Source organism: Nomascus leucogenys, chromosome 18 (genome assembly GCF_006542625.1).
Source record: "Nomascus leucogenys isolate Asia chromosome 18, Asia_NLE_v1, whole genome shotgun sequence".
Lineage (NCBI taxonomy): Eukaryota > Metazoa > Chordata > Mammalia > Primates > Hylobatidae > Nomascus > Nomascus leucogenys.
This window is the reverse complement of record NC_044398.1, coordinates 49,993,164-50,006,103: the sequence shown is the minus strand read 5'-3', so window position 1 is coordinate 50,006,103 and position 12,940 is coordinate 49,993,164. Positions and strand designations below refer to the sequence as shown.

The following is a 12,940-nucleotide window of genomic DNA, read 5'->3' as shown; positions in this document are numbered from 1 at the left end:
TTCAATCACTTGCGTGTGTTTACCAATCCCCCATGTTTTAAAAAGATATAATCCACAAAACAAAGGCAAATACATCTGTTAGTGCAGCAATTATTTAAGTCTGGCCACTGCCAAGTTCTAGTGTCAGACATCAGTAACTCACCCAAAAAAAGGAGAAAACACTCTACAATGTTTAAATTATGCCAGTTTACTTCAAATAAACATTGGGATATCAAGAGTCATGGTGGGCAAAGAACCTGAATAGACATTTTTCAAAAGAAGATACAGATGGTCCCCAACTTGCAATGGTTCCAGTTACAATTTCTTGACTTTATGGCGGGCTTATTGGAATATCAAATACCTTTTTTTTTTTCCTTTTGAGAGATGGGGGTCTCATTCTGTCACTTAGGCTGGAGTGCAGTGGTACCATCATAGCTCACTGCAGCCTCAAACTCCTGGGTTCAAGAAATCTTCCTGTCTCAGCCTCCTGAGTAGCTAGGACTACAGGTACGTACCAACACACCTAGCTAATTTTTAATCTTTTTAGAGATGAGGGTCTTACTATGTTGCTCAGGCTAATTTAAATGCATTTTTGACTCACAACATTTTTGACTTATGATCAGTTTATCAGAACATAATACCATCATAAATTAAGGAGCATCTGTATACAAGTGGCCAGTAAGAACCTGCAAAGATGCTGAATATTACTAATCATTAGGGAAATCTCACACACACACACACACACACACAAAATGAGATACCACTTCACACCCAACAGGATGGCTTTTTTTTTTTTTTTTTTTTTGAGACGGAGTCTTGCTCTGTCGCCCAGGCTGGAGTGCAGTGGCGCAATCTCGGCTCACTGCAAGCTCCGCCTCCCGGGTTCACGCCATTCTCCTGCCTCAGCCTCTCCGAGTAGCTGGGACTACAGGCGCCCGCCACCACGCCCGGCTAATTTTTTGTATTTTTAGTAGAGACGGAAATCCACCGTGGTCTCAATCTCCTGACCTCGTGATTCGCCCACCTTGGCCTCCCAAAGTGCTGGGATTACAAGCGTGAGTCTGGCTTGGCCGAAAGTGCGAGACTCCGTCTCAAAAAAAAAAAAAAAAAAATAGACCAGGTACAGTGGCTCATACCTGTAATCCCAGTAATTTGGGAGGCCGAGGCAGGAGGATCACTTGAGCCCTGGAGTTCAAGACCAGCCTGAGTAACATAACGAGGCCCCGTCTCTACAAAAAAATTTAAAAAATAGCCAGGGATTGGTGGCACATGCCTGTAGTCCCAGCTACGCAGTAGGCTGAAGTGAAAGAATCGCTCAGGCCTGGAAGTTGAGGCTGCAGTGGGCTGTGACTGTGCCACCGCACTCCAACCTGAGCAACAGAGCGAGACCCTGTCTCAAATAAATAAACTAAATAAATAACAAATGTTTGTGAGGATGTGGAGAAACTAAAACTCTTGTGCATTGCTGGTAGAAATGTAAACTGGTACAGCCACTGGGGAAAATGGTATGGTAGTTCCTCAAGAAAACTGAAAATACAATTACCACATTATCCAGTAATTCCACCTCTGGGTATACACCCACAAGAATTGAAAGCAGGAAGTCAAACAGATATTTGTATATCCATGTTCACAGCAGCATTAATAACAATAGCCAAAAAGTGGAAGCAAACTAAATATCCATCAATGGATGAATAAACAAACTGTGATATATACATAAAATATTATTCAGACTTAAAAAGGAAGGAAATTCTGACACTTAGTACAATGTGAATGAACTCTGAAGACTATTTATGCTTAGGGAAATAGCCAGTCACAAAAGGGCAAATATTATATGATTTCATGTATATAAGGTACCTAGAGTAGTCAAATTCATAAAGACAGAAAGCAGAATGGTGGTTACCAAGGGATGGAGAAAGACAGCAACAGGAAGTTACTGCTTAATGGGTATGGAGTTTCAGTTTAGAAAGATGAAAAAGTTCTGGAGATGAAGGGTGGCAATGGCTGGACAACAAAGTTAATTTATTTGATGCCACAGAACTGTGCACTCAAAAATGGTTAAAACAGTAAATTTCATGTTATATATATTTCACTAACGACACTGAGTATACAATTTAAATCACCTTATACCCATCTACTCAAAAGCCACAAGTAACTAAAATCCTCATGAAGATCTTACAAATCCTCTTTAAAAGTAAATATAGGGCCGGGAACGGTGGCTCACGCCTGTAATCCCAAAACTTTGGGAGGCTGAGGCAGGCGGATCACGAGGTCAGGAGATCGAGATCATCCTGGCTCGCACAGTGAAACCGTCTCTACTAAAAATGCAAAAAAATTAGCTGGGCGTGGTGGTGGGTACCTGTAGTCCCAGCTACTCAGGAGGCTGAGGCAGGAGAATGGTGTGAACCAGAGAGGCAGAGCTTGCAGTGAGCCGAGATTGCACCACTGCACCTCCAGCCTGGGCAACACTGCGAGACTCCATCTCAAAAAACAAAAAAACAAAAAAACAAGTAAATATTGGCCGGGCGTGGTGGCTCACGCCAGTCATCCCAGCACTTTGGGAGGCTGGGGTGGGCGGATCACAAGGTAGGAGTTCAAGAACAGCCTGACCATCATGGTGAAACCCCATCTCTACTAAAAATACAAAAATTAGCCGGCCATGGTGGCATGCGCCTGTAATCCCAGCTACTCAAGGCAGGAGAATCGCTTGAACCCAGGAGGCAGAGGTTGCAGTGGGCCAAGACTGCACCACTACACTCCAGCCTAGGCGACAGGGCGAGACTCCGTCTCAAAAAAAAAAAGAAAACCGAAAAGCAGCACTTACGCAGCATACAAATGATGAACTATTACCAATCCCTCAGTACATTTTGTCATCTACTAGAAAAAAAAAAAAAACCACTCCATGATTTGTAAGTTGTATTCAAATTAATTTTAACAAGAATAAAAATCAATAATGTAAACTAAAGCCCAAATTAGGTATCACTACACATCAACTACAATAAAGTTGTTTTTTTGTTTTTTTGTTTTTTAAAAAAGACAATACCAGTGCTGGCCAGTATTCCAGAAACTAGAGCATTTACATAGTGTCAGTGACAGTGCTAAGTAGCACAGCCAGTTTAGTAGTTTCTTACAAACCTAAGTTCCTGTATACCACATTCTCGGCCATGGAACAAGCCTCAATAAACTGAAAAGAACTGAAATTATGCAAAGTATGATCTCTAATCACAATAAAATTAAATTAGAAACTCTTAAGAAGTATCTTAAAAAACCCAAAATTGTTTTTGGAATCTAAGCGACACACTTCTAAATGAGTCAGGAGTCAAAGACAACATCAGGCTGGACAAGGTGGCTCACGCGTGTAATCCCAGCTCTTTGGGAGTCGGAGGTGGGAGGATCACCTGAGGCCAAGAGTTCAAGACCAGCCTGGTGAGTTCTGAACTCCTGGTGAGACCCCGTCTCTACAAAAACTAAAAAAACTAGCCAGGCATGGTGATATGCACCTGTAGTCCCAGCTACTAAGGGAGGCTGAGGTAAGAGGATTACAGGAGCCCAGGAAGTCAAGGCTGCAGCTTCTGAGGCTACACTCCAGCCTTGGTGAGAGTGAAACAATGTCTCAAAAAAGAAAAAAGAAACCAAACAGGAAATGAGTACTGAATGAAAATGAAAACATGTAATTTCAAAATTTGTGGGATACAGCTGAAGTAGTGCTCAGAGAAAACTTACAGCACTAAATGCCAGAAAAAACACAAAAAGTCTCACATCAATGACATAAGCTTCCACTCTAAGAAGGTAAAGAAGAGCAAATTAAATCCAAAGTTTATAGAGGTCTGGCGCGGTAGCTCATGCCTGTAATCCCAGCACTTTGGGAGGCAGAGGCGGGTAGATCACTTGAGGACAGGAGTTTGATACCAGCCTGCAACCCTGTCTCTACTAAAAATACAAAAATGAGCTGGGCATGGTGGTGCACACCTGTAATCCCAGCTACTGGGGAGGCTGAGGCAGGAGAATGGCTTGAACCCCGGGGACAGAGGTTGCAGTGAGCCGAGATTGTGCCACTGCATTCCAGCCTAGGTGACAGAGCAAGGCTCCATCTCAAAAACAAAAAATAAAAAAAAAAAGTTTGTAGAAGAAAAGATATGAAAAACATGAGAGCAGAAAGCAATAAAAAGAAAATAGAAAAATGTTAGAGAAATATCAATGAAACCAGAGGCTGGTTCTTTAAGAGCAGTAAAACTGTCCAGGTGCAATGGCTCACACCTATAATCCCAGCACTTTGGGAGGCCAAGGCAGGCGGATCATCTGAGCTTAGAAGTTCAAGGCCACCCTGGGCAACGTGGTGAAACCTCGTATCTACCAAAAATACAAAAAATTAGCCGGCTGTGGTTGGCATGTGCCTGTGGTCCCAGCTACTCAGGAGGCTGAGCCTTGTGTCCAGGAGGCAAAGGCTGCAGTGAGCTGAGATCACGCCACTGCACTCCAGCCTGGGAGACAGAGCAAAACCCTGTCTCAAAAAAAAAAAAAAGCACAGATCACTAAAACTGACAATCCTCTAGCCAAACTAACGGGAACAAAAGAGAAAAGAAACAAATTATCAAAAAGGTAACCAGAGACATAACTACAGATCCTGAAGGCATCGAATGGAAAATAGAAAATATTAAGAAAAATTTTATGCCAACGAATTCAACAATCCACATGAAGTAGACAAATGTCTTTTTTTTTTTTTTTTAAGAGACAGGGTCTTGCTCTGTTGCCCACGCTGGAGTGCAGCAGCATAATCATAGCTCACTGCAGCCTCTAATTCCTAGGCTTAAGCAATCCTCCTAGCCTCAGCCTCCTGAATAGCTGCGACTACAGGTGCATGCTACCATGCCCTTCTAACAAATTTCTGGAAAGATACAAATAACCAAATCTTGCTAAAGAATAAACAGATAACCTGAATACTCCTATATCTATTAAATAAACAGAATGTGTCTTTAAAAGATTCCCACAAAGAAAACTGGCCCAGGCAGCTTCACTGGTGAATTTTACCAAAAATGTAAAGAAGTTACTACCAATTCTACATAAATCTCTCAAAAAAAAATTGAAGCAGAGAGAAAACATCCCAACTCCATTCCACCAAAACCAAAGACATTATAAAAAAGAAAAAAATCATAAGTTAGGCAAGGTAGCTCACACCTATAATTCCAGTGTTTTAGGAAGTCGAGACAAGAGGATCACTTGAGGTCAGGAGTTCAAAACCAACCTGGACAACATAGCATGAACCCGTCTCTACAAAAAAAAGTTTACAAAATTAGTTGGGCATGGTGCCGCACACCTGTAGTCACAGCTACTTGGGAGGCTAAAGTGGGAAGCCTGTTTGAGCCTGGGAGTTCGAGACTGCAGTGAACTGTGAACATGCCACTGTACTGCAGCCTGGGGTAACAGAGCAAGACCCTGTCTAACAGGAAAAAAAAAAAAATCAGGCAAAATATTTAAACAGACTTATCCAAAGATCTACAGATGGTAATCAGGCTCATGAAAATATGCCCAACATCTTTAGCCATCAGGAAAATACAAATTAAAACCAAAAAGAAAGAAGTGTCACCACACATCTCACAGAATGGCTAAGTCAGGTCATACCAGTGTTTTTGAGAATGCAGAGCCACTGGAACTCACACACAAAGCTGGTGAGGATGTAAAACTGAACCAGCATTTGAAATAAGTTTGGCAGATGCTTAAAATGTTAAATATGCATCTACCACACGATTCAGGGATTTTACTCTTAGGTATTCACCAACAAAAATTAAAGCATATGTCCACACAAAGACAGTAGTTTCATCTATAACAAAGAGAAACTCACAAGTCAATCAACAATTGAATAAACTAATTGTGGTATATCCACACAATGGAATATCACTCAGCAATAAAAAGGGACAAACTATTGATACACGCAGCAAACTGGGTGAAACTCAAAATAATTTTATTGAGTGAAAAAAAATCCAGACCAGAATCCATAGTACATGAGTCCATCCGCATAAAATTCTAGAAAATTGATTTCCTAGAATCAAACTAATTGATAGTGACAGAAAACAGAGCAGTAGTTGCCAAGTGACATGGGGAATGAATCACATAGGAGCTCAAGGAAATTTTTGATGGGTGAAAGATATGTTCATTAACTTGAAAATGGTAGTGGTTTCACAGGTATATACATATGCCAAAACTCTTCAAATTGTACACTTAAAAAATATGTGCAGCTTGTTATAGAGCAATTATACTTCAAAACTGTATTAAAAAAAAACTGTTAAAACCCTAATGATGCAAATTAAAACAACCAGATATCACTACCCACCTACCGGATGGCTTTCAAAAACACAGAATGTTTTGTATGGTAAAGATACCAGCAACTGGGATTCTCTTCATTGCTGGTGGAAATGCAAAATGGTACAACCACTTTGGAAAATAATTCGGTAATTTCTAATAAAGTTAAACACACGCTTACCATATGATCCAGCAATCCCTATTCTAGGTATTTACCCAAGAGAAATGAAAACATAAGTCCACACAAAGGCCTTACATGAACATTCATAATATAATGGCCAGAAATTGAAAACTCAAAGGCCTATGAACTTGTGAATACAAATTGTGGTACAATCCATCTCTAAAATAGGAAACAGTACAAACCTCAAAAGATCCTTGTAAGAACGGAAAGAGAAAACGTGAAAAAAAGCACTTAGATACAAAGCATGATAGATGGTATCACATTAATCACTGCTTACTCAAGGAAGCAAAAGCTGTGATAATAGAAAAATACAAATCATATAGTATGTAGCCTTCTGTGTTTGACATGTTTCACTTAGATTAATGCTTTTGAGATTCATTCATGTTGTCTCCATAGATCATTCTTTTTTATTGTTGTTAGTGTATTTTATGTATATATATTATACCTTAATAAAACTGTAATTTAAAAATATATATTATGTAGCAAAATATAGGAAATTTTCAGCCAACTTTAAAAGATGTCACTCTAACCTCATAACATATTCTGAATTCTGCTGTGGTGAAGGAAAAGAGCACAGAACTTGGAGTCAGAGGTCTAAATTTTAAATCTAGGCTTTGCCATTTATCAGCTCTCAGGACCCTAGGCACCTTAACTTGCCGGTAAAACAAAGCAAACAATACAAACCTCGAAAGATGTTTGTGAGAAGAAAGAAAAAGAACTTTGTAACTTTCAGACGTCACAGAGTATCTATATTAATCAGTGCTTACTCAAGGAAGCAAAAGTTGTGAGAGTAGAAAAATAGTCACAAATGCACTGATAATTTATAAAATATCCTGTCTCTGTCTCTCGCTGTGTGACTCTGGACAAGTCATTTAACCTCTCTGGGCTTCAGTTCTGCAAAGTGGAGCTTATTAATAGTACATACTGCATATTGGGAGAATTAAGTAAATGTGTGTAAGGCACTTGAAACAATGCATGGCGCATGGCAAGTGCTTTAGAAGTTTTAGGTCTTATTACAAAAAAACTATTATTATCATCCTACCAGACCCAATACTGGCCACCATCCTGCCCAACACAGCTGCAGCAGTACAAGTGATTAATGATCTAGATCACTGGATTCTCAAACTTTTAGTGAGCAATGGAATAATCTGAAGAACTTTTTAAAAAATAAACTTCTTATTTTAAAAGAGTTTCAGATTTACATAATTACTGCAAAGATAGTCCAGAGAGTTCCCATGTACTCTGGACCCAGTTATCCCTATTAACAACTTACGTTAGTATGGTACATTTGTCATATTCAATCAACCAAAACTGACACATAACAATTTCCACACTTTATTCAGATTTCCTTAGTATTCTCCTAACGTCCTTTTTCTGTTCCAGGGTCCCATCCAGAATACCACATATACATTTTGTAGCCATATCCCAGAGAGTTTTCAAACCACAGATTACAGACCCTAGCCCTAGATATTCCAACGACAACCGGTATGAGGTGGGGCCCTAAAATTTACATTCTCAAGGATTGCTGATGGGGCCAATCTGAAAATACACTAAGAGTAACTGGTCTACACTTTTAGACTCCAAAACTGTTGTTTGATACAGTAGTCACTAGTCAAATGTGCCTAATGCAAATTGAGAAATGCTCTAAGTGTAAAACACACTTGATATTTCAAAAAACCTGGTCCAATGTAAAGAACATAAAATATCTGATTAATAATTTTCATATTGATTACATGTTAAAATGATATTGTGAATATACTGAGTAAAATATATTCATTTATTTCACTTTTTTTCCACGTGCTTACTTTTTATAATGTGAATACTAGAAACTTTAAGCACAAGTAATTTATATAGGCATTACATTTCTATTGGACAGCAGTGGTCTGTGGTCTGGCAGAACAGCATCCACATGACCAAGTGGATATTAGAAGTGCAGGTGATTCCTATGCACATTAAAGTTTGAGAAGCACTAGATTATCAACAGGGGAAGGAGGCTTAGAGACTACACCATTTGGCAGTTCAGTTCAATTAAAAAGCTAATTAATTACAAAACGAAACTGCAGAATATTCATTAAGTCCATGAAGTCAATGAAAGTAACAGCGAAATGGCTGAATCACAGCAAAGCCATATACCAATGAGCCGGGGCCAGTTAACTGAAGAAAAAAAAACCACAAGGATAGTGGCCCAATAGGTTCCTCAAAAGAGGTTATCTGAAAAGCCCGATTTGAAGTACAGTGATGCTATATCGTACTACGACACTTTTCACATCTGATTCATACTACAAAATAGTGCATATTTGCAATTCTAGCCAAAATTGTTAAATACAGGACAAAAGTTTAATTTCACTTTTCTCTCCCATGATTTATTGTAAAACTGTAATGCCCATTTTCTCAGGTAAGTAAAATATTAGTACTACTGTTTAATGGTTAAACAGATCACCACTATTTAGTTTTTACTCCATTTAAAAATTTTAATTACCCTTATTATTTTCAGAAATGTCACTTACATAGAGTACTTAAAAATTTGTAAAGCTCACTTTCTATCAGCCTACTAAAAAAACCACTGAGCAGATACTTTCTAATTAAAGAAAAGTCAAATGATTAACTACAAGTAACATGCTGTTTTTCTACAGCACTTCATCTATTTTCATTTGCACCTCGAAACTGGTATTAGTAAATATAAAACCGAAAGAAATGTGATGTGTTGATAATTATATATGAACAACTTATACATATATATAACTATACAGACAGCATTATCTTAACAATCAATGAATCATCAATCTTCTCCAGCTTAATGAAGTACGAACAGAAATCGATCAACAAATACTGGGGCATAAATATACATACACACATTATATTACACTTTTGGAGGTTCTTTTTCCCCCATAGAGAAACACTTTTAGAACAGTGGAGCCACATGCAACCAGGGGTCGCACATATGTGCCCAGACAGTCTGGCTCGTCAGGTGGCATGGGTCGGGGTGACGCTTTCACTGCCTGCTTTGGGCTCTCAAAACCCAGTTCTGAAACGTTTCCAAGGCAATTTTAAAACAAAGAAAAAAAAAATACTGTGCCAGGAGCCAAACTGCCTATTCAGACCAGAGGAGACAGAGGAAGATGACCGATTCTGTAAAACATCCTCCTATAGATAAGGTAAAGAAAAGGCGATATGGGCAAATACACACACATCTAGGCCATCGTTCTCGACTTTTAAGTACGAAAGAGGTGTGGCTAGGGGCTAGATACTTATTTTTAACACTTCCATTGAAACAGCCGGAGTCTTCCAAGGTCTAACCTATAGAAGTCGGGTGGCAGAACATGAACCAGAACCAGAGTGAGCCTTCCTTCCTCCACGACCTCCCTTTAGGAACGCATGCCTAAATAGTCGATAAAATCTACTTCTCTACGTCATGATTAACCCAAAAGCCAGCCACAACCAATCGTGTTACTAGAGTGCTAAATGCCTCTATCCACAACAAACACTCCACTTGGGACGACATTAGAACTTTCGATAAAGGTGTACTGTCAACGTCGTACTTTAGCCTTTGAAAATGCATTTACAAAACTGCAGCTGCAGTCAAAAAGAAAACATCACACGCCTCGTAAGCTGAAGGGCGTGCCTTTTTCTCTAACGAAGACCGTGTGGCCATTTCTTCTCAAAGGGTCTGCAGTCACTTAAGGTAGTAACGCGTAAAGGACAGCCGTTCTGAGAAGACAACCAGCTCCCCTGAGATGGGAGGCGGGCTGCACACTGGTAAAGAGGATTTTTCAATTCAAGGACTTTGAAGAGATTCCGCCCAAAGAAGCTGCAGGGGAGCGAATGCACGTCCATCCAGCAGGGGCAGGGCATCGGGAAAGAACGCAAAGAAAGTGTCCGGTTTAAGGTCACTAGTCCTCGAGGGACGCCCCAGGTGGGCTCCCTGGGTATCGGATGGAGGCCTGCGAGCCCCACCGCGGTTAGGGAGAGGGCCCACGGCGCAGGAGGGGCCAGGCCGGCCTTTTGCACACACACACACACACACACACCCGCCTTTTGCAGACACACGCGCGCGCACACACCCGCCTTTTGCACATAGACACGCACACACCCGCCTTGTGCACACACGCGCGCACTGTCCCGCACTCACACACACACCCGCGCACCCTCACACTCTCCTCCCTGGGGGCGGGGCGGGCGGGCGCTGCCTTCACACAGGAAGTCAGGAAACCCAGGGGGCAGAGGAGCCACAACTTCGGGCCATTTAAACCCTCTCGCCCACGTCAGCCAATAGGCTGCGCCGGTCCCCTCCCCCCCGGCGCCTACCCCCGCGCCCAGAGCCCCTCGCTGCGCGCCCGACCACCCTTCGCGCGCACCTCGGCGGCGCCGCCGCCGCCGCGCCTCCCGCACACGCCTCCCCCCGACTCCACCGCCCTCGGCGGGCACAGCCCGGCCCCGGCGCGCCTTTGTGCAGCGCCTCGCCAACCTGCCCTCCGTCCGCCAGGACCCGCGCCCTGCACCTCACCGGGAGCCCGGCGGCCTCGCAGCGGGCGGCTCCCTCCTTAGTCCGCCCCGCGGCTGCGGGTTGGCGACGCGAGCCCGAAGAGCGTTCACACGGCGACGGCCGCGGCCGGCCCGTCCCCGTAGGCTGGCCTCTGAGGGAGGGTAAGTTACAGGGCACGTCGGAGCGCGCCGGCGCGGGGGCGGGGCGCAGGGCGGGGCTCACGTGACGCGCGGGGGCGGGGCGGGTGGCTCACGTGACGGCCCGGGCGCTCAGGGCAGGCGCGGGTCTCGGACTGTCGGGGGTGGCGCGGGGTGCGGCGCCCGGCGGGGATCCGGATAGGGGGCAGCCAGGGTACGGTGTGGGAACTCAGGCCGGCGCGGGAGCCTGCAGTCAAGGGGGCTCAGCACTTTGTAAACAAGGAGTGGGAAGCGTTAAAAAAACGCTCGTAGGGAAAAGCAGGGAAGGGCGGACGTAGCGCCAGGGTGGGAGGAATGGAGCCCGGGCAAAGACGGCCCTGCCGTGGGCCCTACAGTTCCCTTCCTCGGTCCCTGGAGCTGCGGCCGGGCGTGGGTCAGTCGTTCACGGGCCCGGAAATTCCACTGGGACACCCGAAAAAGTGCTGCACGTCGCCTGAGACGGAAAGGGACCCGGGGCACTGAGTCAATTGCCGGCGTCGCCAGGGTACAGGGCAGGACCCGCTGTGCACACTCGGGACTGAGGAGACCCCAGGGACGCGGAGAGCCGCTCCAGGGCAGAGCCAGTCCGTCAGCATTTAGCCTTCCACGGGCCTGAGGGTGCGAGCCCTGCGGGGCCACAGGGTCATTGTCCAAAGTCATCTCCGTTTGCACCGTGGCAGCACCGAACCCGGAAGTCACAGCTTTGGAAGGTCTTTGATGGTGATCTAGTGGCAGGAGGAGCTCAGCTGGAATGGGAATCAGGAAAGAGACCTGGCTTCTGCCATTTATTGGCACTTCACCCTTCTGAACCTCAGCTCTCAAATGAGAGCTGGCTTCTAGCTCTAGAATTCAATGAGTGTGAGAAAAATAACTCAGAGGCGTTGGGACTTCAGTAACTACTCATTCCTTAATCAGTTGTTGATTGTGCCTGTTGTGCCAGGATGAAATATTTATTACTAATAGAGACCAGAAAGGGGAGGGAGGAAAAACCAAGCATATGTATGATTCAAGCGCTCAAGAGCTACTCTCCGGAGTTGGCTCTTTTCTGTGCTTCACTTCGTACTTGAAGATGCCACAATGCCTGGCTTCCTTATCAACCAGCTGAACTCCGAATTGTTCCTTACAAGATGCGAAGAATCCGGTAGGGCAGTGGCAAGACTTTAACAGCTGTGATTTACAACCTTCTTATTAAATTAAGTCTAATGCGAGCTAAAGTGTTAAGATATTCTCCATTTAGAAAGGAAAGAGGCTTACAATGAGAATTTTTGAAAAATAAGCCTGAGACTGTGCTGTCTCTATCGTTACATTTGCTTTTCACAGTCCTTGGCACCCACTGCCTTTTTTGTCTCCCTCAGTTTCTAACCCGTTCTGTTTTCATGCATTTGTTCAGTATAAAGAGTATTTCCTGTATGCTTCGGCAACTATTTTCCATAGACTCTGCTTGTGTTCTCCTTATAAAACCAAAACAAGAGCAGTGCAAAAAAGAAAACGACCCTGATAGGAATGCGCTGATAACCTTACTTTCCCTATTCTCCAAACCTGAATTGGGCACTCTTGGTTTTAGCAAGAGATAGAACTCAACAGTTTGCATACACTTGCGGATCTGCCTGTAACTCCACTTCCTATTTCACAACCTAATCTCGGATGATACCACAATGCCCGCAGTATGCTGATCACCACCAACAGCAGATGGAGTCGGATAAAAAGAGCTTTCTCGCTAGTGTGTTGTTTTAAAAGAACCTGATGGAGAGCTATGATCATATGCAACATTGCCTCTAGTTAGTTTTTAAATAACACTTGTAGCATATGTCTGGCGCCTGTGCTCAG

At 43.4% G+C, this 12,940-nt stretch overlaps 1 protein-coding gene across 7 annotated transcripts in view; it reads right to left on the bottom strand.

The window, feature by feature from the left end:
• Positions 1–11,164, bottom strand: part of ARHGAP12 (Rho GTPase activating protein 12) — a 128,937-nt gene extending 117,773 nt beyond the window's left edge. For 6 of the 7 annotated variants that reach the window (XM_003276000.3, XM_003276001.3, XM_003276002.3 and 3 more), the window contains exon 1: positions 10,959–11,164. The gene's annotated coding sequence lies outside the window, so the exon portion shown is untranslated. Of the gene's footprint in view, positions 1–10,953 lie in introns of all 7 variants that reach the window. The other variant, XM_030799027.1, reaches the window with a different exon arrangement.
• Positions 11,165–12,940: the final 1,776 nt, after the last annotated feature.